The sequence below is a fragment of the Panthera pardus genome, unplaced genomic scaffold (genome assembly GCF_024362965.1).
Source record: "Panthera pardus isolate Hobbes unplaced genomic scaffold, ASM2436296v1 HiC_scaffold_2, whole genome shotgun sequence".
In the NCBI taxonomy this organism is placed as follows: Eukaryota; Metazoa; Chordata; class Mammalia; order Carnivora; family Felidae; genus Panthera; species Panthera pardus.
In genome coordinates, this window is record NW_026526765.1 from 28,181,178 (window position 1) to 28,207,506 (window position 26,329).

A 26,329-nucleotide genomic window follows, 5' to 3' on the forward strand; every position below is an offset into this window, starting at 1 on the left:
TGAGGATGCGGAGAAAGAGGACCTCTTTTGCACTGCTGGTGGGAATGCAAACTGGTGCAGCCACTCTGGAAAACAGTATGGAGGTTCCTCAAAAAATTAAAAATAGAACTACCTTATAACCCAGCAATTGCACTACTAGATATTTATCCAAGGGATGCAGGTATGCTGTTTTGCAGGGGCACATGCACCCCAATGTTTATAGCAGCGCTATCGACAATAGCCCAAGTATGGAAAGAGCCCAAATGTCCATCACTGGATGAATGGATAAAGAAGATGTGGTATATATATACAATGGAGTATTACTTGGCAATCAACAAGAATGAAATCTTGCCATTTGTAACTATGTGGATGGAATTAGAGGGTATTATGGTAAGTGAAAGTAGTCAGTCAGAGAAACCAAATATCATATGACTTCACTCATATAAGGAATTTAAGATACAAAACAGATGAACATAAGGGAAGGGAAGCAAAAATAATATAAAAACAAGGCGGGGGACAAAACAGCAGAGACTCTTAAATATGGAGAACAGAGGGTTACTGGAGGGGTTGTGGGAGGGGGGATGGGCTAGTTGGGTAAGGAGCATTAAGGAATCTACTCCTGAAATCATTGTTGCACTGTATGCTAACTAACTTGGATGTAAATTAAAAACAAAACAAAACAGGGGCGCCTGGGTGGCGCAGTCGGTTAAGCGTCCGACTTCAGCCAGGTCACGATCTCGCTGTCCGTGAGTTCGAGCCCCGCGTCAGGCTCTGGGCTGATGGCTCGGAGCCTGGAGCCTGTTTCCGATTCTGTGTCTCCCTCTCTCTCTGCCCCTCCCCCGTTCATGCTCTGTCTCTCTCTGTCCCAAAAATAAATAAAAAACGTTGAAAAAAAAAATTTAAACAAAACAAAACAAAACAAAACAGTAGCATCTTAAACTCATCAAGCTGTGCACGTTAAATATGTATAGTTTTTTGTATGTCAATCATTCATCAATAAAATGCTTTAAAAAATTAAAAAAAAAGAAAAAATACACCGACACATGCATACACAATCAAGAATCCTGAAATTAACTTAATCATGGAGGCACAATTGGTTAATATTAAATTAAAATATAATGTTGATGTCAACTGTTCTAAAAGTGGAAAATCAAATGTAATGAAATTACATCAGTTGTATTTTTGTGGACAAAAATCTGTGCTGTTATTTTTGTGTGTGTGTGTGCTGTTATTGACAGAAAATGTTTTCTACAACTTAAGTTCTATTTCTCCAGATTTGTATGAAATAACCTAAATAATCAATAGTGATCAAAGGTGCATCTCAGTCAGAAACATTGAATTTTCAGAGATTCTGCCAGGCAATGCATAGGACTTCACTCAAAGGATACCTGTAAGGTCTTTTATGCATTTCTACCACCATAGTACATTTTCTTGAAATACATTTTTTACCGAAGCAAAATAAAAAAAAAGCAGGGAAATGAGAATCATTAAACACCCTACAGCTGAGTCTCCCAACACCCCAAAACAGAGTGATAGAAGGGTGTAGACACAGAAGAGCTCTTGTTTTTCCTGACCACTCTACCTCCATGCCTAGGAAAATACAGTGTGTATCCTGAATCTTAAGGTAGGACCAGAGCTTTGCATCCTTCTCCCCAGAAGAGATGATGGTTTTGGTCACCCTTTCATTCCTCAGAGATTCTGAGGGATAGGAGAGTTTAATAGGCAACAGTGCACCCCCAAATTTTTGATAGTTTCCTCTGCTGCTGCTGAAGAAGAACCTACAGGTCTTCTCTCATTTCTATCTGCCTTCTTGTTTCATATGCATAAGCCTAGGATCTTAGCCAGAGTTTGGAGTAGATGTAAATTCTGTGATACACTCTCCACAAATTAAGATTTGACCAAGAGGTTAGCTGGCCAGAACCAGCATTTGGAGAGTAGATATTTCCCCCAAGCTTAATTCAAGGTGGGCAAGCATCATGAAAAGGCAAATTTCAGACTCCTAGCCAGACTGTCTGGTCTAATAATAACGTGTTCATTATTGATTTACCTCAAAGGGATTAAAACCTACAATATACAATAAGCCCTTCTGCCAGGCCAGACAGCAAAGATTTAAAATGGTGATCCACTGGGGCGCCTGGGTGGCTCAGTCGGTTAAGCGGCCGACTTCGGCTCAGGTCATGATCTCACGGTCCGTGAGTTCGAGCCCCGCGTCGGGCTCTGTGCTGACAGCTCAGAGCCTGGAGCCTGTTTCAGATTCTGTGTCTCCCTCTCTCTGACCCTCCCTCGTTCATGCTCTGTTTCTCTCTGTCTCAAAAATAAATAAACGTTAAAAAAATTTTTTTTAAATGGTGATCCAAGGCATAGCTTTAAAAATTATCAATGCTTGAGTAAAGATAAATGTTTCCAGGTATTTCCATGATTTTGCTATAACCAAAAGTCTTACACTCTAAAAGTGCCAGAAATATAAATGAGCCTAATCTAACATTGTTTTAGGTAATGGCCTCAAATGACTTATATTCCAAAGGGTATTCCAATGACCAATGCAAAAGAAATAGTCCCGCTTTCTGGTCTGTAGTATTGGTCCAAGTAGGGCCACCACTAGCCTCTAGACCACACACCAGGCTTTATGTGGTTTGGAAAATGGTGCCCCCTCTGGGTGGAGGGTGCCCACATGGCAGCAGTGTGGGAGGAACAAAAGCTGGCTTCAGTCCCTGACCACCTTAGTCTCAGTGCAATTGAACAGCTGTATACCAGCAGCTCTGGTTAGATTAAAATGGGTTAAAAAGTCTATTTTCCAGTGGATGAGACGTAGGTCAGGAGTCTCAAGAAACATGTACACTTTGACCTGTAAAGAGCTCTCTCTTAGTCCCCTCAAAGACTTTTAAGGCCAGCCTTGCACAAATTAGTTAAATATGCTGTGTCTCTAGTCCTCAAATATTTTCTCATCTTAACTTTCAAAAATGTTTTAGAGCTGAAATATGTATCCAAGTGCCTCCAGGAGCAGAGAAAGGGCCAACGCATGGGCTTGCAGGCTTCTGGTCAATTATTTATTCGCCTCTCAACAAAGATTTCACAAAATGGAATTCGTATCCACTCAGGTAATTTACTTGGGTTTTGAAGATAAATGAGACTTCTCTGAAGAAGGCTGTCACACAGATTTTACATTACCGATGTGTCGCCTTTGTTCATGTGTTCCTAAATCACAAGGGGGGATGTAGTCCTCCCCACCATCTGGAATTTCTAATAGAACACAAGAAGCAGCTGAATGTAGAAAGTAACACATCAATTTTCAAGGTGAAGTGAATAGATGTGTAGTTAATTGTTTAAATAGTTCCTTGGGCACACTTTTTTTTTTTCTCCCTACAAAATAATATATACTCTCTGTAAAACATTCAAACAATACAAAACATAAAGGGTAGAAAGTAAGAGTCCTTTCGCTAGTTCCCAAGGGCCACCCCCCTCACCAGAGGAAGACACTATGAATAATTGTTTATTTCTAAATTTTCTTCTAAGAAATTATACACATAAATATCTACACACATGCCTTTGTTTGTAAGTAAACTTTTTAAGTATAACACACATATAAGGGTAGGCATCATTTTTTAGTGTCATAAATTGCCACAAACTGAACACTCTCTTATATAACCACCCTTAAAATCAAGAAATAAAGCATCATCAGCACCTCAGATGCTGCACCCCAATACCTCTTCTCGATAGTTTTTGTATACATAAGTGTAATCATAAGATACACATTTTTCTGCTATTTACTTTTTCTACTTAATGATAATTTTTATGCCAAGCACATATACACTTGTTAGACCACTGTATGGTATTCCTTTGTCTGGGCTTAACATAAGTTATTTAACATTACCTATTAATAGACATATCATTTATTAAAATGATCTTGTATAATATTTTAAGCTCAGAGTTTTATTTATTTTATTAAAATAAAAGCTACTCATTTTTATCTTTATTTTACCAAAAAAAAAAAAAAAAGAACCTCTTCAAACTTAAGATTGCAATAATCTGAGCATTGAAAAAGCCTTCCAGGGGGCATCTAAATATTCCTCTGAGTAATCTTTGTAAATATTATTTAATGATAGCAAAAGAAGATTATCTTAGCTTCTTGTCCCCTGTTCTCTCCCATATGACTGGCCAGAGCATGGGGAAGACTAACTGGTGCTGTAGTTTGAATCCTGGAGCCAAATCTTCCTGGGGAAAAAAAGGACTGATTTGTAGCAATTAGCAGACACCAATTTCTTTGGTGTCAATACTCCCACCAAGACTAATTTCTAGTTTTCTCTTAAGTTTGTATTTATTTATTCATTCATTCATTCATTCATTTATTTTTGAGAGAGAAAGAGAACCGGGGAGGGGATGGCCTTTCTAAGCAAGACATGAAATCCAGAGCCATAAAAACTGATAAATTTGATCACATAGATAAAATTTTGAAACTGCAAGAATAGATTGTCAACTAATTATAAATAAACCAACAAACCCAGATATCTCACACCGTAAGGCTCGGCCCCAAATCGGTGCTGTCAATAACTGTATTAGTTTTCTATTACTGCCGGTGTTAGTCTGCTCCATGCTAGGATGGCTGTAACAATCCCACCACCGAGTGGGGGGCTTAACAACAGAAATGTATTTTCTCACAGTCCTTGAGGCTGGAAGAGTCCAAGATCAAGGTGTCTGTTGAGGCCTCTCTCCTTGGTTTGCAGATGGCTATTTTCTCTCTTGTCCTCACAAGGCCTTTTCTCTGTGCTGGGAAGTGGTGCAATGAGGCTCTGGCTTCTCTTCCTCTTCTTATAGGGATTAGGATCCCACTCTTGTGACCACAATTAATCTTTTTTATTTTGTTTATTTATTTTGAAAGAGAGAGCAAGAGTGAGTGGGGGAGGGGCAGGGGGGGTGGGGGGGGCAGGAGAGAAAATCCCAAGCAGCCTCTGCACTGTCAGTGCAGAGTCCAGGAACTCAAGAACTGTGAGATCATGACCTGAGCTGAAGCCAGGTGCTTAACTCACTGAGCCACCCAGGCACTCCAGACCGCAAGTAATCTTCATTACCTCCTTAAAGATCCTGTCTCTAAATACAGTCACCTTGAGGATTAGGCCTATTACTTTTGGGGAATACAACTCAGTTCGCAACATTGATGTAGCAAATTACACAAATTTAGCAGCTTAAAACAACACAAGTGTGTTATCTCAGTTTTGTGGGTCAGGAGTTTGGGTTGGTTTCTCCTTTATGGGTTTCACAAAGATGAAATCAGGGTATTGTCTCACGGGGTTCTTGGGGAGAGGCTCTGGGAGCGTCTGCTTCCCAGCTCATTGTCAGTGGACTCCAGTTCCCTGCAGTTAGAGTTCCCTGTCTCCTTGCTGGCTGTCATTTGGGAGTCACTCTTAGCACATAGGGGTCTCTTTCAGGCACTTGCATGCAAGCCCCTCCAACTCAGAGCCAGCAGCAGTATGTCAAATCCTTCTCACACTGGAAGTCTCCAACTTCTTGTTCTGTGCTTTTGAGAGATCACATGATTAGATTAAGCTCATCTATAATCCAGGATAATCACCCCATTTAGGTTCTGTTACCTTAATCACATCTGCAAATTCCCTTTTGCCATATAATAAAGCATCTTCACAGCTCCCAAGAAGATCTTTAGGGACCCATTATTCAATTTGCCACACTCACATCTATATTAGAGCTTCAAATCTCTCCAAGAGAGATTTATGGAAATGACATTAAAGAATAATGGTGATAGGAGATCTTGATTTGTTCCTAGTTTAGGAGAATAGCTCTAGCACTTCATCATTCAGCATGATGCTGACTTTCAGCCTGAGACGTGTGTGTGTGTGTGTGTGTGTGTGTGTGTGTGTGTGTGTGTGTGTGTCTGGCTTTCCTGTTAATATATGTATATCAAAAAGTATCCATTTATCTCCATTTCCTATCTTTAAACATCAACAATGGATGCTCAACATTGTCAAATGACTATTTGGCATCTATCTACTATAATCCTTATGCTTTTTTTCTCCTTTGACCTATTAATATGGTGCATGAATTGTATTAATTAAATGAGTAGTTTTTCTATTATTGAATTATCATTTTATTCTGGAGTTGTTTTAATATGTGCTTAGAAACATATCATGTGAATTTATTTTGTATGAATTTTTTAAATGTAATTTTCTATTTTTTCTTCTTTGTTTTCACATCAGAGTTGTTATGATCTTAGTATGATGATCTTATTATGATGATCCTTCTAAGGAATTGGGTCATTCCTTTCTCTCTATGCTCTGGAACTATTTAAATATTACATCCTCTATTCTTCATGAGTTTGAAAGAACTCATCTAACAACCACTTGGACCTAGCACATTTAGAGGGGAAGTCTCTTTGTTAACTTTCTTATTTTTTTCATCTTTTTGGATCAGTGCTTCATTGTAAAAAATCTAGTCCTTCACCACAGTTTATTTCTAATAGCAAATACCTATACATATATTTTGAATGACCATATCTATCAATATTTAAGGTTTTGAATGTAACCAGCAAACTTGTGTTTTGCATGTCTTCTTGAGGTTGGACTGACAACACCACCTCACCATGGGGCAAAGATGTCTAAACTATTTTAACAACACTCATACAAGAGCAACTTGTCTTTCAGAAGTATGTTCATGGGAATGGCAATGAGAAGTTAAAGCAATGTCATCAAGTTCTCAATATTCATTTGTAACTTTTTTTTTCTCAAAATAAAGCTGTATTTTCAAAATCCATCTTCAATTTTCACTGATATTCAATTCCAACAGCTTATCCTTAAAGGTTACAAATTTGTAATATCTTCTGATTAAAAGAAGTGGATTCAAAACTAATAAATTTCCTAGAATGAACTTTTGACAGAAATAACATTCAAAGCATCCTATCAATTCTGGAAAATTTCAGTGATTGCTTTTTGCAAGTGTGCAATACTGAGATCATCACCTACTTCATGGTTAATTATGGTTAAATTATGAAAAATGTCACAGTGGTGTGTAGAAACCATTCTTCCAAATTTTTTACTTTCATTTTTTGCTCTTTTATTTTTTTTAAATTTTTTTTTAACGTTTATTTATTTTTGAGACAGAGAGAGACAAAGCATGAACGGGGGAGGGTCAGAGAGAGGGAGACACAGAATCTGAAACAGGCTCCAGGCTCTGAGCTGTCAGCACAGAGCCCGACATGGGGCTCGAACTCACGGACCGCAAGATCATGACCTGAGCCGGAGTCGGCCGCTTAACCGACTGAGCCACCCAGGTGCCCCTGCTCTTTTATTTTAACCGTCATCATAAAACATGTTGCATCCTTTTCGTGCATGGAAGCATTAAAGTTATTAAAATACAGAGGATATTAGAGAAAAGTAAGTCTGGATGTCCATTTTGTGTCTTTAAAATGTTGGGACCAAAAACACAAAGAGATTTTTCCATAGCTCAAATATTCTCAACAGATTTTTTTTTCCTGAAGAACCCACCCTTTATGTCACCATGCAATGGCACGTGTTTATGATCAACTCGTACAGTAAAAGAATAAAGAGAATGTTGTCAAAGTTAATGCATTAGCCTTTAAGTAATTCACAATTTTTACAGCATCAGTGAGCACGCTATTTAGTCAGCTGTTATTTTTCATAGCAGACTTTCTCAGTGAAGGAAGAAGTGTTATTGATTTACAAGCCAGATTCTTAATCTGGGTAACTACTTCAGAATGTTTTCCTCTGAAACATCAGAGCATATTCCTGCAGAAAACTTAATTCCAGACCACATTTGTTGACAGAAAAGTAGATTTGATTAAAAATTAAAATGATTGCAAAAAATAACAAGTTACAAAAAATAAATGCTAACATTTGCTCATTTATACACATTTGGTTTGTGGTTGACACCTTAAAATATCACAAGTTGTAATGCGCATTATTTTTTTGTATTTTTACTACACTTTCTTTTTCTGTTACATGTTATAATCGATCAATAGTGTTCTAAATGGCTTCCTTTGGAGGACTAGTGCATAATCGTGTCTTCTGCATAAATAAGTGTGTCTTCCTTCCAATATTTATATCTCTCATTAAAAAAAAATGTTTATTTATTTATTTTGAGAGACAGAGCAGAGAAGGGGCAGAGAGAGGGGGAGGGAGAATCCCAAGTAGGCTCCATGCTGCCAGAGCAGATATGAGGCTTGAACCCACAAACTGTGAGATCAGGGCCTGAGCTGAAACCAAGAGTCAGAGGCTTAACTGACTGAACCACCCAGGTGCCCTTATACCTCTCATTTCTTTTTCCTTTCTAATTGCATCGGGTGGTAAATCCAGAATTATTTATACTAGTTTTTCAGTTTCAGCACTACTAGCATTTTGGTTGGCTTTAAAAACATTATTTTCTTATCTTTTTAAGTTTATTTATTTATCTTTGAGACAGAGCATGCTCATGAGCGGAGGATGGGCAGAGAGAGAAAATCCCAAGCAGCCTCCACACTGCCAGCACGAAACCCCATGCAGGAGTTGAACCCACCTACCGTGGGATCATGACCTGAGTCGGAACCAAGAGCTGGACTTTTAACTGACTGAGCCACTCTGGCGCCCCTGGATTGTGGGGGGAGGAGTGGACTTTCTTGTGCATCCTAAAATGTGTAGCAGCATCCCTGGCCTCAACCCCATAGATGCCAATGGAGACATCATGTGGTTCAAAGGGTGAATCAGGAGTGTGTAAGTAAGAGTGCAAAGAGAATAGCAGTGGCAATTAGGAAACTGAATATTGAAGGGTGAGATTGAAGGGTGGAGGAGTGAAATCTGTTACTGAGCCCCTCTCAGATGTTTTTCTGATTTGTTATTTGTGAATACTTATTTGACTAGAAATTAGTTATACAGTACAATTTCATCATGAAAAATATGCAGAGATAAAAAGAGTCTAGGAAAAATATTCAAAATTATCAGAGTTGCTATTTCCGAGTGGAGGATTCATTGTTTTTTTTCAACTTTAAAAATATATATTTTTGGGGCGCCTGGGTGGCTCAGTTGGTTAGGCGGCCGACTTCGGCTCGGGTCATGATCTCGCAGTCCATGAGTTCGAGCCCCGCGTTGGGCTCTGTGCTGACAGCTCAGAGCCTGGAGCCTGTTTCAGATTCTGTGTCTCCCTCTCTCTGACCCTCCCCCGTTCATGCTTTGTCTCTCTCTGTCTCAAAAATAAACGTTAAAAAAAAAATTAAAAATATATATTTTAATGACTTTCCTGGATCCATTTATTAAAAGTTGAGAATATATATTTTTATAATAAAATACCATTTAAATTATTAATTTACAAAGTTGGTAGACGCTGACTCATCATAATTGTGTTGAAAACCAAATCATTAGAAAGTCTAATAAAATATTAAAGCTACTGGTTTACGAATTGTAGAAATGTCTTGTTTTTAATTTCCATTTTTTTGCAATAAAAATATATTATTCTTTTGTTGGAAACAATTTTGATTTTTTTAAGGGAAATGTTTTAGAGTTGGATTTTGATCAAAAACTCTGAAGCATGATTATGGGAGTAAGTTGTTAAACATAATGTACATCTCTGGAAGTATTGGTAAGTGAAAAAAACCTAAAAATCTCCTAACTTGCCTTGTAGTCAACTTTATCTCCTAGGAAATAGGGACAGCAAATAGGTGATTTTCCATTATGAATGCAGGAAGAACTACACAATTATCAGAGCCCCATGCAAAATGAAAATGTGGGCCTTTTGTTCAAAACTTATTAAGAATTTCAAGACAGTGACAGAAGAAGGGCAGCTGGGTGGCTCAGGCGGTTAAGCTCCCTACTTCAGCTCAGGTCATCATCTCATGGTGCATGAGTTTGAGCCCTGCGTTGGGCCCTGATGACAGCTGGAGTCTGGAGCCTGCTTCGGATTCTGTCTCCCTCTCTCTCTGCCCTTCCCCCACTTGCACTCTGTCTCTCTCAAAAATAAATAAACATTAAAAATTAGTTTTTTTAAATAATAAAAAAAAAGATGGTGACAGCAGAATACTTGAAAAATGTGGGCCATTTCTGAGCACAGGACTCTGTATAATGACATAAAGCAGGTCCTGTCCATAGGAATAATTTCTTCACTTACCAAAGGAGAAATGGTGGGGCCTGGAAGGAAACATTCATCTCACAGTTCAAGCCAGTGACAGGTATGCCCTAGATTTTAGAAAAATTAAGAAAGATGAGGGGTTCAAAATCCTATGAAGATGTTTTTAAAAAGCTCATGATACAAAAATTAGGAAAGGGAAGATTCATAGGAAAACTCATAATTATCTTCAGATATTTTAAAGGTATTATGCTATTCTGGAAAATCTGGCTTTATTTACTTCACATTCCTTTTGTTCTGAGTTCTGAGACTCCCTCCCCCCCCCCTTTTTTTAGAGATCAACCCTTTCAATTTCCTCTCCTCACTTCATTTATGTGGTTGATGGTGTTCATTTTAATATGGCGTGACAGTCCCCTACACACACACACACACACACACACACACACACACACACAGAGCCACAGGAGATTAGTCAAAGATAGAACACCTAACTCAAATTAGGTCATAAGAGTCCATTCTCTAGAAAGGAATATTTATGACCCAATAATGCATCTAGAACTTAATGATTGATGTTACAGGGTAAACTGATTATATAGAAGCAATATTATTACACAGTCACTTTCTCCTAAGGAACATACTGCTATGTGCCTGGAGGTGTTTAAGTGTGGCTTGAATTATTCAAAAAGAGATGCAAATAACAGACAGAATATAGGAACAGAATAAACATTTCATTTTAAAAGAAAACCTGCAAAAGTTTTTAAATACATAATACAGATGCATAACCTTTCCCCCGTCTCTCTTAACGATTTTAAATGCCTCTATTTAAGTCGTTTTTTTTCTTAAATTTAAAACATAGAATTCTCCTCAAACCTCTAACCAACACCTCTAATATAAAATTTGTTGTACTTACATTTATATTTAAGAATGGTTACAATTACTAGGTTGTCTTTTATTCCCTTTAACCTCTCCATATTTCACACCTTGACTGCAACTGGGTGAGCGTGTTTAATATTTTATGCCTTCTAGCCTCAAACTCCCAACACCTGTCTTTTTTTTCCTATTTACCTTTTTTATTGTTTCCTTAATAATGGAAAAAATGGTATGTAAACACACAATATGTACTGACTTTAAATGCCAGGATTATATTTTCTAAAATGAGGTGCCAACAACATAGTAAAACTAAAATTGAATAAACAATTAATTATTACTGACAACTTTGCTTTGGTGGATGAGCACAGAAATTCCTCAAATCAAAACTCTCATTAATGCACTGAAAAAATGTATGTTGAAATTTAGATCATTCTTGTAGTGATAAAAATTATCCCTATGTTGAGTAGCTTTATTCAAAAAGAGAGAGAAATAATAAGAGATGGGAGAAATGTGTATTACATATCATCCGTTATTTGAAATAAGTAAATAGTTAATTCAACTGTGGGACAGAAAGGCGATGGTCTTTTATTGGATAGGACTTCAGTGGTTTAAGGTTAGAGGGATATTTCACCCCCAATTTGACTTTTATTTATCTATTATCTGAACATATCCACTAGACTATTTCAATTTGGGGTAATAATTTTAATTGTTCTATTTTTCTCCGGCTTTTATTGTCAATAGAAAAAAAATATTGTCAAAATAAAACTGAAGCCCATAATGAGGCCATTTTTTTCTTCTTCACAAATGAAATAATTGCACAGACTGTCAAGAAATTCCTTCACTTAGAATATTTCAAAATACTCTGGAATTACTATTTAATACCTGAAATTAGGGGATGCTAAAGTGGAAATAGAGGAAGAGAAAGATTTGTGTAATTATGACATTGAAAGTCCACACAGTTGAATGTATTAGGGTGTCTGTGGTAGGCAGCATTTAAGATGGCTCCTAATAATCCCTACCTTGTACTAGTCATGTGTTACCCTCTCCTTTTGAATATGGGGTGCATGTAGCAACTCACTTCTGACAAACAGAATATGGCAAAGTGATGTGACATCATTTCTAAGACAAGGTTAGAAAAAGGCTGTGGGCTTTCACCTTGATCACATTCTCTCTTGCTGTCTCTTGGATTGTTCATCCAGTAGAAGGCAGCTGCCATGCTTGAGGCATCCCTGTGGAGAGGCCCTCAAACAAGGGACTGAGCCTACCAACAACACAGAGGTAAGGTTAGAAGCGAGCCCCATCTTAGTCAAGCCTTCAGATGAGAGCATAGTTCTAGCTGATAGTTTGGTTGCAACCCTATGAAAGACCCTCAGTCATAGGCACACTGCTAACCTATGCTTAGATTCCTGATCATTGGAACTGTGAGATGATAAATGTTTTAAATTGTTAACTTTGGCAGTAGTTTATGATGCAGTAACAGAGAGCTAATATAGTTATACCAACACTGAGATTTTGGGGAAGGGTATATTTGATAATATTCTATGCATAATTTTACCTAGAAAATAAGGGCAAAAGGGTTGAGGTAAGAAAGAAAAATGTCCCCACCAAGATGTCCATGTTGTAACTCATGGAACCTGTGAATAGGTTACTTTACCTGGCAAAAGGGATTCTGCAGATGTAATTACATTAAAGTGGTCAACATGGGGAGATTATCCTGGATTATTCAAGTGGACCCAATATAATTGTAAGAGTCATTATGAAGTGGAGACAAGGGAATCAGAGTCAGAAAAGGAGATGTGACATTGGAAGGAGAAGTTGAAGTGATGTGCTTTAAAGATGAAGAGTCAGGGGTCAAGGAAGGCAGGTGGCCTCTAGAAACCGGAGAAGGCACCGGAATGGATTCTTCCCTAGAGCATCCAGAAGGAAATGGTATATCCAGTTTTTCTTCTTGAACTATAGGTTACCTAGGATAAAAACAGGGAAGAACTTTTTTAACATCTCCCACTATGTGCCGTTAGAATCAGGTCACCATCTGGTTTTAACCAGATGACTAGGCTGGGATTGGTTTCTCTTCCTCAAATGTTTTGGTTTTCAAAAGACAGAGAGAGAATTGTGTCTTGCTCCCACCCTCATGCTTTCGATGTGCATTTAAATGCTGCAATTCCAAATTTAATGTGCTCTCCAGGTGTAGAAGCTCATGCATTAGGGTAAAGACAGGAAGAACATCTAGTAACTCTGAATAGTGTTTCTTCAATTTCAATTGTTCAGAATATCAAATAATCATTTGTGGAAGAAGAAAGACAATAGGACAAAACTGGAGAAAAATGATCATCTGCCCAAACTTGGTAGTTGGATTGGGACTTGTCTTGGCATCTTGGCCTCCAGATACAAATCTGAGAATGGATTTTGACCAGCACAAAAGCTGAAAGCAAGCAAAGCAAGAAAAATCCATATCCTTGGTCTGGTGGAGGAGAAAAAGGAAAATACAAAGCTTTCTGAAGACTGAAAAGCAAAGCACATTGGTGAGAATACATAAACAAATAATCTGAGAAGAAAATTTTAACAGACGTAGGCACTTTATAATCAAATAAAAGTTGATATGACTTCTTAAAACAGAAAGAGAAAGGCATATGAAGAAAACAGGCCAAAATAAGAAGGGAACAGTTCAAGATGAAGAAAGAGAAGAATAAAGTAGTGAAAGATTACCAAAAAACTAGACATATAATAAAGAAATTAAAACCCACACTGTAGGGGATAAAACACATGATGTGAAAAGCTGAAATAGAGAGTTGGGATGCTGTCCTGAAATGCAAAGACAAGATGGAGGCTAGTCATGGAATAGAGAGAAAGAAAATATAAGAAAAATAAAATGGTTATTCATAAAGAAGAGCAAAACCTATGAAATAATAATCAGAAACTTTACCAGAACTAAACATATCTACAGATGTATTTTTAAGTTATCCATCCTCCAGGCAAAATGAATGAAAAGAAATCTATACCTAAATGTATCTTCTAATACTTTTATTTTCAAGGATTAGACAAATGGTCTGCAAAATCTCTAGGCAAAAACATATCTTTATAGCTATACCTAAAACTACACATATCTTGTCTATGTATCTGTATCTACATCTATATTCATAACCTATAAGTAGCAAAAATTGAGGTTATGCCAAGATTTTTCTTCTGAGGAACCATATACAAGAAAATTCTAGAGCAATTGGGGAAATGTGACCAAACATGTTGTCCCAGGCCAAACTGAATATCACCCAGAAGGGCAACTAAAACCTACACTCATCTTTGGAAGGGCTCATAAAATATGTCACCCATTTATTCAACTAATTATTCAGTTATTCTTTAATAACTGTAAGACATCCATCCAAGGATCAAGAAATAAAATGAAATTAAGTTCATGAAGAATGCTTTTAAAGGAAAGGCATAGAACACAGAATCTAATATTTTAAAATAATGTCTGAATTACTTTAACGTGGATACATAGCTCAATGGAAATTGCAAAAACTTTTAATGAAGGAGTAAACATAGAAATTGCTCTCCAAGTAATATATTTCAAAGATATGAGTATGCATTTGTGCAGATCTATAGCTAAGAGAATGTTAAAGATCTATATATTACATTAAAAAACGAAAATACCTATAAATTCACCAATAGAAAAATAATTAAATCCATATGATGTGTAGCATTATGATGAAATGTAATATGGTTCTTTTGGCAGTCTGCTAGAAGACTTTCCAACAGCATGGGGAAATGTACATAATATATTTTGGTGGGGAAAAAAGGAAGTTATGAAACAGTATGCATAAAAGAACCAGTTTTTGTGAAAATAATGCATATGGTGTGATGAAAGGATACTGGAAGGTTTTGTACTAAATCATTAACAGTGATTTTCTCTGGATAATTCTCCTTTTTTGAGATTTATATATATTCCAAATTTTATGCCTTCATAGTATCACTTTTGTGTAAGTCCCATATGCTAACCGATTGTGCCACTGGAGCTCCTGGTATCACTTTCAAACAAACAACGTGCAGGTTCTCTGCTTCAGCAGCATATAGGAAGATACATAGGCTTCTTTCTGTCTCATCAGTTGCTGGAAGAAACACTTGAAACTTGACCACCAATTATTATCAGAAAGAGCAGTACAATATCCAACATGTAAAACCAAAACCATTATTTTGAGGTAGGCAGACATTCTTTAGCATTTAGATGGACAGCGTTAAAGAACTCAGGTCACTAAGTCATTCAGCTATCCAGGATACATTTCCTGGTTAATGCAGACCAGTGTGCTGATTGCATTAACAGATTTCCCAGAATGCAGCCTGCTCCAGGCATCCGATTAAAATTCTTTGAAGGTTCGATTAGATCATTGTTAAGACCTATCCTCAAAATTCTCTAGGCCAGGATGTTTTGCATTCTCTATAGACATGACTGATTGATCAGAGTTGGCATTCAAGGCATTACCTATTTGCCCTCATAGGGTCATTACACTGAAGCTACATTCATTAATTTAATCACTTGGTTCTCAGATAGTCTGTCCATCAGTAGATACTTTTTAAGTGCTAGACATTGCCCTATGCATGATATCGAAGCATGGTAATGAACAAGATACCCGAGATACCCACTCTCATGGAGCTTACATCCTGAGATAGTCAGTAAATAAGTAAACACATAAATAAACAGTTTCATTATAGTTAGTGATGAATGTTATGAGAAAATTAAACAGAAAAATGTGGCAAAATGAGACCAGGTAATTTACTTTAGACAGGATGATCAGATAAGCTCTCTGAGAAAGCGAAATTTGTACCAAGACTGGAATGACATGTGAGAGTGAGCCATGATAAATTTTTTTTAAATTTTTTTTTAACGTTTATTTATTTTTGAGACAGAGAGAGACAGAGCATGAACAGGGGAGGGGCAGAGAGAGAGACACACACAGAATCTGAAACAGGCTCCAGGCTCTGAGCTGTCAGCACAGAGCCCGATGCGGGGCTCGAACTCACGGACCGTGAGATCATGACCTGAGCTGAAGTCGGATGCTTAACCAACTGAGCCACCCAGGTGCCCCGAGCCATGATAACTTCTAAGAGACAGGCATTTCGTAGAAGCAACAGCTAGTTCAAATATCCTGGGACAGGAACTCACCTGTACCTAAGGAAAAGAAAGAGATCCAGGTTAACTGGAGAAGATAAATGTGGTTGTACCAGTCACAGTCTAATGAGGAAAGCAAAAATCACTTAATGCATTTAAAATAGAGAAAATTAGGGGCGCCTGGATGGCTCAGCTGGTTAAGTGTCTGACTTTGATTTTGGCTCAGGTCATGATCTCACACTTGTGGAGCCTACTTGGGATACTCTCCCTCTCTCTCTCTCTCTCTCTCTGCCCTTCCCTTGTTTACATTTTTTCTCTCTCTCTTTCTCTCAAAATTAATAAGTAAATGAACTTTAAAATAGAGGAAATTAATGTGTAGAACTGGTTGCATGGATGGTAGGAGAGCTGGAATCCAGATGGGATGGTGAGGCAACCCAAAGATTACAAATGGCAAGAAGCCATTAGCAACTGCAAGGTGGGAGTGCCACAGGAGGGTGCAGGGGTACCAGGGCCCAGGCAGGGCTGTGCAGCAGAAGTTGGACTTCCCCAGCAAGGGCAGAAGACATGGAGGAGACAGGTCAGAGAAATTAGGGGTGACATTTCCAGCACCTCCCTTCCCCCTCTCCCACCAGTGCCATCCACTACTGCCATCTACTGAGGTAGAAGCCAGCCCGTACCAGGGCAGAGCCTGGAATGTGGAAGGAGAGGGCTTGCAGGCAGGGACAGGTGGAGGGCGGGGAGGAGTAGAGGTCGAGGGGACGTCAGATCAGGCTGAGGGAGGGTTGGGATCGCCATCTAAGTGTTAAGGGAAGCCTTGGAAGGTTTCAAGTCCCAGGAAAGAGTGGTATAAAATTCTAAACTTAGAAAAGTTTGCTCCTGCCTACAAGTCTTCTGTGTCGCATCTCCTGCAGAGGTTGGTGTACCAGCTGGCCGAATTCCCATCTCCAATGCTGTAGTACGTTATCACAGCAAGAGGCCAATCTTCCATCTACATACTCTACATAGAAAGGACTCAGAGAAAGTACTTGCAGCTCCAGGACAGTTGAGGGACCTCAGTGATTTGCAGTGTATCATAGTTACAAGCACAAACAGATGCTCTGGTTTCAGACCCTCATTTTGTCATCTACCACCTGTGTGACCTTGGACAAGTCACTGAAAGTCCCTGTCCTTCTGTTTCCCAATCTGCAAAACGAGGCTAATAATATTACCTACTTGATGGGATTGTCGTGAGGATTTAAATGCATAACCTGGGCCATTGCCTAATCCAGAGAGAAAGTACGAATATGTGTTTACTTAACCCCAGCCTTTGTGAAATGCCCACTCAAAGTGAGGCCATTGGTATTTGTGACAAACCTTAAGGGATATGCTAAAGCTTCAAGTTCCGAAGTCCCTCAGATCAATGCTTCTCAAAGTGTGGTCCCAGACCAGCAGCACAGAATTTAGGAACTTGTTAGAAATGTAAATTATTGGACCTCACCCCAGATCTACTGAATTTGAAGGTGAGCCTGGCAATCTGGTTTTATAAGCCTTCCAGGAGATTCTGAGGCATAACTGCGAACTATTTTTTTTTTTTCAAGTGAGAACTTAAGGTGGGTAGCCTGAAAGAAACATATCTGAACTTCTCTGATTTAACTTATTATACAAAGGCCTTTACTGAACCACAATTCAATATAGGGAATAAGAAATTATTTGTTGAAATGTGTTTCTGCATCCTTCAAAAAATTACATTGTTCAATCCCATGTGAAAGTGATTTTTTAAGTGAAAATGCAATATAAAAGGACATATTACTTATGGCAATATTCAATGTCTTTTCAAAAAATGTTTATTTATTTTTGAGAGAGAGAGACAGAGCATGAGCAGGGGAGGGGCAGAGACAGAGGGAGACACAGAATCTGAAAAAGGCTCCAGGCTCTGAGCTGTCAGCACAGAGCCTGATGTGGGGCTCAAACCCACGGACCATGAGATCATCACCCAAGCCCAAGCACTAAATTCCTCCTATGTTGGTAATAGTGTAGGATTGGTTTCCTTGTTTCCTTTAGTTTTTGTGCTATGTTTTTTTTGTTTGTTTTTTAATCTCACACCATTCCCACCCCCTCTAAGGATCAAGGACTGTGCCTTGTGTCCCAGGCTGTTGGCAAAGCTGTTTTTCTCTTGGGACAAGTTTCTAGTAGCACGGGGGGGGGGGGGGGGGTGGTTCTTCTGTTGGATGGCCCATAGAAGACTTGCAGGCAGCTATAGAGGGAAGGCCCTCGCCCAAAGAGTTTTTTGAAAGGGGACACGGCTCCTCTGTACAGGAGCAGAGGGGAGCCTTTCAGCACTCACCAGGCTGCAGCAGGCAGGACCTTCTCTGTCAGATCTCTTGCCTCCTCCTTCATGATACCCATCCTTCCAGACAACGGCCCTCATGCAACCTCCCAGAGATGGGACACAATTCTCTTCTCTTTCTAGTCATTTCAGTGGCAAAATTTTTCCTGCAAGACTTCCCTTTTGATTCTCAGAAACCCAGTATGGAAATTAAAACGATTACTGAACATAATTTTGCTTTTCTCTTTGCATTTACGATCCAACAACAACTTTTCCCTTCAAAGCCATGGGAGGGGGAGTGTCTCAGACCAACAAGGAAAAGGTTGGGAAGGGTAAGAAAAAAGAAACATTCTCAAGATTAATATCTCAAGAAGTCTTCCCACTACACTCATAAAATAGAAAGTTATTCCACAAACTCATGCTGTTCGCTCTTATGTCTCAGTTGCCAAGACTTTGTTTTGAATCACAGTCGCTTCATTTCAACTGTGTCTTCTGGTGGGAACTAATCATACTCCCTTCTGTTTTTAAATATCCTAGTTCTTAGCTTGTTTCCCTGTTGCAAATGTGTGTCTGTTTTTGTAAACCAACTCAAATTCCTTTGGAAAGCAAAGGATAAATAATGTATGAACTAACAAAAGTCTGGTCCGGAGACAAAACTTTGCAAAGTTGCAAATAAACTCAGGCTCTAAGATACCATCTCTTTAAAATATAAATGGTTTTATTCATTTAATAGAAGTGTTAAGTTTTGAAATAAGATTTCATGGGATCAACCTAGCCCAGACACCTTTCAGTTGTGTGGTACCTCAGTTTCCTCTGCAGCAAAATGGAAAGAATAATAATATCCCTCTGATAAGGTAGTTGTGAATTTAGATAAAATTATATGTAAAGTGCTTACCATAGTGCCTGGAACTTAACAGATGCTCAATGATGTCAGCTGTTGCTAGTATTCTGATGATTCTTATCATTGTTATAGTGACTGGATACTTTGATCTAAAAAAAGGAATTAGAGGCACCTGGGTGGCTCAGTTGGTTAAGCATTTGATTTCAGCTCAGGTCATGATCTCACAGTTGGTGAGTTGGAGCCCCACGTCGGACTCTGTGCTGACAGCTCAGAGCCTGGAGCCGGCTTCAGATTCTGTGTCTCCCTCTCTCTCTGCTCCTCCCCCTCTCACACTTTCTCTCTCTCCGTATCCCTCTGAAAAATAAATAAAACATTAAAAAAATAAAAATAAATAAAGGAATTATAAGAGCTTCAAAAATGCATGCAATCCATAAAATGTCATGAGTATAAGGAAGTGAAAAAGATTAAGAACGTGGATAGTTATGACATTCTAGACTAATTCATCACTCCATTGTTATTTTTGCTTTATCTTTAATAATCTAGCTTTGTCATTTGAATCAGCTCTCAAATAATTTTAAAGTTTTTGACTTATTGGGGCACGTGGGTGGCTCAGTCGGTTAAGTGTCCGACTTCAGCTCAGGTCATGATCTCGCGGTTTGTGAGTTCGAGCCCAGGGTGGGGCTATGTGCTGACAGCTCGGAGCCTGGAGCCTGCTTGGGATTCTGTGTCTCCTTCTCTCTCTGACCCTCCTCCACTTGTGCTCTGTCTCTATCAAAAATAAATAAATGTAAAGTTTTTGACTTATTAGGAGGCTTACTTTTTGCTTTCTCATTTCCACCAATAGTCTAAATCAAGATGTCTCTAAATATTTGACAGATTCTTTTTTTTTAATGCTTTTTATTAATTTATTTTTGAGACAGAGAGAGACAGAGCATGAGCAGGGGAGGGACAGAGAGAGAGGGAGACACAGAATCTGAAGCAGGCTCCAGGCCCTGAGCTGACAGCACAGAGCCCGATGCAGGGCTCGAACTCACGGAGTGTGAGATCATGACCTGAGCTGAAGTCGGACGCTCAACCGACTGAGCCACCCAGACGCCCCAAGATGTCTCTAAATATTTGGAAGTAAATAGGCATTATTACACACACTCGAAAATGCACACATGTGCTCACACACACATACACACAAGGTATAAATATTACCATGTCCAGGGCACTAGAAGTCATAAGGTGCAGAAATATGGTGTCTCTTTAAAGAGTAGAATATATCACTCTTCTAAAGAGAAGGTTCTTATACTAACCTGCACACTGATTTACTTAGATGATCAGAAAACATGATATAAATGAAGTCACTAAAGAGAATTAAGAAATCCAGATTCCTGAGTTTTGTTTTGTTTTTTTTTTTTTCAACGTTTTTTATTTATTTTTGGGACAGAGAGAGACAGAGCATGAACGGGGGAGGGGCAGAGAGAGAGGGAGACACAGAATCGGAAACAGGCTCCAGGCTCCGAGCCATCAGCCCAGAGCCTGACGCGGGGCTCGAACTCACAGACCGCGAGATCGTGACCTGGCTGAAGTCGGACGCTTAACCGACTGCGCCACCCAGGCGCCCCACAGATTCCTGAGTTTTGTAACAGACTTGCTGAATCAAACTCTCCCAGCATGGGAAGTTGTTACGAGGGTTTTTTTGTTTGTTTGTTTGTTTGTTTTTCACAACCTGGCCTCTCCTGTTAGGATGAGTAATGGTGCTCACTGGAATAAAAAGGTATGCTGATGTATACACCAGGTGGCTTGTCAGTAATTCAGTTATAGGGAAGCAACAAGAAGAACCTCATTAGAACTTGGTGTCAGAGAAGTGATTGTGGTAGACAAAGAAATTAACAAGAAAACTGATAAGAGCTGCCAAAGAGAAGAGTGGAACTGAGTGGGATTGAGCCCCACCTGATGTCTCCGAGGCAGAGGAAGTAGCCTTGCAGCCATTACTGACCCCCAAAGATGAAGTACAGCTCAAGACCGCCTACAGCAAATCCAACGGGCAGCCCAAGAGTATAGGCTCTGCCTCCCCTGGCCCAGGCCAGCCTCCGCTCAGCAGCCCCACAAGGGGTGGAGTCAAGAAGGTGTCAGGGGTGGGTGGTACCACCTATGAGATTTCCGTGTGAGCCTTCAGCACCTCCCTTCCGCCCCACGCCTCTGAGCCTACACCAAACGGCCCCAGGTGGCCACCTTCCTTTCCTCAAGGGGCTCCCCTCCCCTGCATGGACATTTTTTTAAACCACCGATTCCAAGAGGTTGAGGAGCGTTTTATAAAATGCAGTGGGGTTGGGGAGTTGGAGAGTTGGGGCCCTGAGACTGGGGTAGCAATCCCCTTCACCTTTTAAGATCTTCCCTTCCTTAACCCCCGGACCAGAATCAGTGGACATTTGTGCAATTGCTCACCCTGGAGGGAACCAGATCATTTTTTAAACCAGAAATAATTTTTTTTATTATTGTTAAAAAAAAAAATTGAGTTTCACGTACAGATCCCGTTCTCCCGCAAAACATGGCCATTCACACATGATTTCAGAGGAGAAAATTGGACTTCAAGTTGAATGCCACCCTTTTGTACGTAAAGCTGATTGTGTCCTTCTGACTATTTTGTGCTTCTCTGGTGAACTCTTCCCCCAAAATCGACTTCCTGTCCATTCACCTAAACTTCACCCACACTCTCTTCTCCAAGAGCAGATTTACAGTTGATTTTCTATAGATTTGAGCCCCTATCTTTCTCTCAAAAATTTCTCCAAATCTAAATTAAAAATAAAGGAAGTTTAAGAAATCTATTTCACCAGCATGAAAGCACTCACACTTGATGACAGCATTCACCATCCTGGGTAGCTTCACAAACTGCTGCCTTGAAGAAGTGAGAGAATTCTACAGGATCTTTCTCTTCTGTATTATTTCTTACTATTTTTTAAAAAAAATGTAATGACTGTGGGCACTAAAAAAGAGCTGCTTGGACTAACAATTGTATCATTTTATTCCATTTTAATCTAAAATTATGGTTTCCCCTTTATCATCCTTTAAGTAATTAATGTCTACCAGTTTAAAAGCTTTTCTACTATTTGCTTTTGTACTTTTTCTTGGAAATTGATTCTGTATTTGTTTTCCGTGAGGCAAACGATTTAGGCTGAAGTCCTCATGTGTTCATATTCAGGATTTTTGCCCCTGGCTTCTCTTGCTTCTGGTGTATTGATTCTATTATTCTGTAGAGGTTATTTTGATGTATTTTCTTTAGACTAAAAGTACTCAGCGGGTCTCTACCTTTTTCTGTAATTCACAAGGAAGTAATTTTAAACGTAAAAGAGCATAATTGGTGATAATACGGGAAATTTCACAAAGTTCTGCTCTTCCAAAACTATTCTTATTCATTTTATCAATAGATGATATTGAAAGCTTAGTAATTGCAAATCATTTGCTAAATATTTTAAATGCATGATTTCACTTATTCCTCCCTGAAACCCTTCCATGGATGTGGTAATATTGGCCCCATTTTACAGATGAGGACAGTGAGGTACAGATTTTTCAATCACCTGCTCCAAGTCACATACGTAACAGATACAGAGTGGGGACTTGAACCCAAGTCTGATGGCACTAGACCTGACCTTGTTTAACACCACTAAATTCTACCTTGAGTGTTTACCACTATTGTGTTATGTTTTTAGCTTTGCAATCTCCGTATATGTAACCGGAATTACGTCCCTGAAATACATCAGCTCCTAATCCCTGAAACCCGTGAATGTGACCTGATTTGGAGAAAAGATCTCTGCGGATGTAATTAAGAAAAAGGATTCTGAGATCAGATCAGCCCTAAATGCAGAGGGCCCTAAATGCAGTTACTTGTATCCTTCTAAGAGGGAGGCAGCAGGAAAACAGAAGAGGAGAAAGGAATGTGAAGATACCAGAGTGATGTGGCCACAAGCCAAAGAATGCTAGGGGCCATACCAACTAATAAATATTCAAGGACCACGTGTTACCTCACTGATAATTACAGTCTACGGTGAACAGAAGAAAGAAGGTGCCTTGGTGTTATCCTTACCTTTTTAATTGACATATTTTTTTCAAGTTGACTCCACGCTTCCATAGTCCTGTTTATTATTTTAAAACAAAATGAAGGTACACACATGGAATATTTAAAACGGATAATTCTAGAAAGCACATTGGGAGAAGAAAATTAAAACTTAAGTGTCTCTGTTATTAATTCATAGCTGTGCTTCTCTTGTTTTAACTTCCATCTAAAGAGCTCCTGATCAGCATATGTCTGCAGCTTGTTCTGTTGGATGAACTTAGAGTTGTTGTCCCTTTCCTGGCCATGCCCTGGCGCTTCGAGGTGGCCCCATGCTTGAGAAACAGCATGTGATGATTTAGGACACGGTGTCATCCAGGCAGCCTCTTTAATCATGTTCTGCTAAAAAATGCATCCCCCAAAGTTTAGCTTCCTGCTCCTTTGAATTCTTGCACCTTCCTTCACCTTACCTGGAAGAGAGTCTAGGTTAAGACAGGAAGCAGGGTATCCCAGTGTTACTGATTCTCTCTCTTTCCTCTTCCAACCTCACCAGCAACTTGTATGCTTTCTTTTGTGGAAACTGTTCCACATCCATCAGTAATTTCTTTTAGTCTCACTTCAGATTAAGATTACTTTATGAAATAACATGTATTTATAAAAATCTTGAGTGACACACCAACTGTGTGAGATTGAAAACTGAAAAAAAATATTTAAATAGAAATTTTAATATGAGTTTAAAAACGGTAAAATTATTTTGTCACTACTTGCATTACTTGCATATTTTTTTGTCCTGAACTTTGTTTTGTTCTGGCTATTATCCCATCTACTATCAAATTTTTATGCTGTTTTTTCCTCTGCATAAGAAAAGACCAAGTAGCTTCTTAATATACTAGCTCTTTCCAGTCCATTCATAAATATAAATGGACTGAGGTCACTTGTCATCAATTGTGATGAGTTAGATTGTATCCCCTGACCCAAAGAAAATGCACATGTTGGAATCCTAATTTCTGCTATCTCAGAATGTGAACTTACTTGGGAATAGGATCTTTATAGAGGTAATCAAGTTACAATGAGGTCATTAGGGATGGGCTCTAATCCAAGATGGCTGAAGTCCTTAAAAAAGGGAAATTTGGACAGAGAGACACAGTGGGATGACAATGTGAGGTTATGCAAGCAGAAGTTACCCATGTGACTGAAACGATGCGTCTGCAAACCAAAAATGTCAAAGATTGCCAGCAAGCACCAGAAGCTTAAAGAAGCAAAAGCCCTCAGAGGGAGTACAGCCTCCCTTGTGCACTTGTGGACTTTTGGGCTCCAGAACGCTGAGACAGTAAGTTTCTGTTGTTTTGAGCCACTCAGTTTGTGGTAGAAAACTAATATGTTAATAAATAAAGAAAAACAACCAACTGAAGATAGAAGAATAATTTTAATTATTTCTGCTGTTAAGAATGATAGACTATATTCAAGGTCACTATCCAAAGGGATCATCCAGAGGAGAGAATTGTGAGTCATGATAATTAGAGAAATTCAGAAAAAGTAACCGAGGAAGTCATTTACTTCAGCCCAGAATGGCTGCCTATTTTCCATAATGTCTTGCAATAAGTCACTCCAGTTAAAAAGGGCTCACTGATCTCAGAATTTTGCCTTTTTGAGGAGCCTCAGAGATCCTCTTATGATTTTTACAGGCATCCCTTGGATGCAGCTAAGCATCATCACCTTGGTGAGACCTTCCCTACCTCTTATCCTTGAGAAAATCGACCCCTCCTTCCTGTCTGACCCCACGGTTCCCGTACAAAGCTCCATTTATGTCAGCCCCTCTTATACTGTGTTTATAATTATTTACTTCTGTTTCTTTCTTTTCCACTATTCTGTTGGTTTCTAAAGGCTACTTTATTGGCACAGAGTAGCTATTCATTACACATTTTTTGAATGACAGAATTAACAGAGTAAAGTAGATGTCAAGTGACTCAAACAAGGTCACAGTATTCATCTTTTATTGCTGCTATAACAAACTACCACAAATGTAGGGGCTTAAATCAACACAGATTTATTAATGTATAATTCTGGAGGGCAGAAGTCCAAAATCAGTCCTACTGGGCTTAAGTCAACAGGTTGGCAGGGCTGATTCCTTCCGGAGGATCTAGGGGGAGATTTTATTTGCTTGCCCTGTTCAGCTTGTAGTAACCACCTGCTTTTCCTTGGCTGGTTTCCCCTTACACCATCATTGACACCAGCAATCTCTTTCTCTCTCTGACTTCTGTCATCACATCTGCTTCCCTGACTCTGACCTTCCTGCCTTCCACTTATAAGGACCTTTGTAATTACACTGAACTTACTTGGATTATCTAAGATAATCTCCCCATCTCAAGATCATACCCTAATCATGTCTTCAAAGTCTCTTTTGCCATGTAAGGTAAAACATGTACAGGCTCCAGCAATTATGACATGGACATTTTTGGAGGCTGTTATTGATCTACCCCAGTCACATACCTCCTTCTGGGAAATCCCTGTGGTTTTGCCTACCATCTACAATAAATACTCTGATGACAACTACATAGGCATCTTCAGCCCAAGAATCTCCAGACTTCTACAGCTAGGTGTTTGTTGACTATTTCTTCTTAAATGCCCCGTGGATACCATAAACTCCAGGTCTCCCAAATCGAACTTATCAGTTTTGCTTGTCACTTCCATCTCTTGTTGGCCATTGGCTCATCAGTGGCCACAGCACTCACCAAGCTAGAAACCTTGGGATGTTACTTGTTTCCTCTTTTTCAGGGATGAAATGTTTCCCATTTTCATCAATGACCATGTTGTGCTGATTTCACTTCCAAACTGTTCCTCAAATCTGTCATTCCTTCTTTACTCCTCGTGTCATATTCCCATTTAGTCTCTCATCAGTTCAGACTGATGAGACAATTCCTCGTGCTGGTCACTTCCCCTTAAATCCATTCTTTTGTCTGCCATAGAATATTTATTGATCAAAATTTAATGTAATGATTAAATTGATTTAATTTATTTGGACTTCTAACCTCTAGACCTATAAGATGACCTGGAGTGGTGGGCTTAAACAAATATGGCTTATGGAGAAATATAACTGTTATAAACCTTAACAACATGGGAATGGTAGAACTGAGCAAAGTT

At 39.0% G+C, this 26,329-nt stretch overlaps 1 long non-coding RNA gene across 1 annotated transcript; it reads right to left on the reverse strand.

Moving 5' to 3' along the window:
• Positions 1 to 9,302: 9,302 nt before the first annotated feature.
• On the reverse strand, positions 9,303 to 18,589 carry LOC109267686 (uncharacterized). Its single transcript, XR_002080217.2, has 3 exons — positions 18,330 to 18,589; positions 12,061 to 12,166; positions 9,303 to 10,145 (listed from the first exon to the last, which is right to left on the reverse strand). It is a non-coding gene; the product is annotated as an uncharacterized LOC109267686 (long non-coding RNA).
• Between the last annotated feature and the right edge of the window lie 7,740 nt (positions 18,590 to 26,329).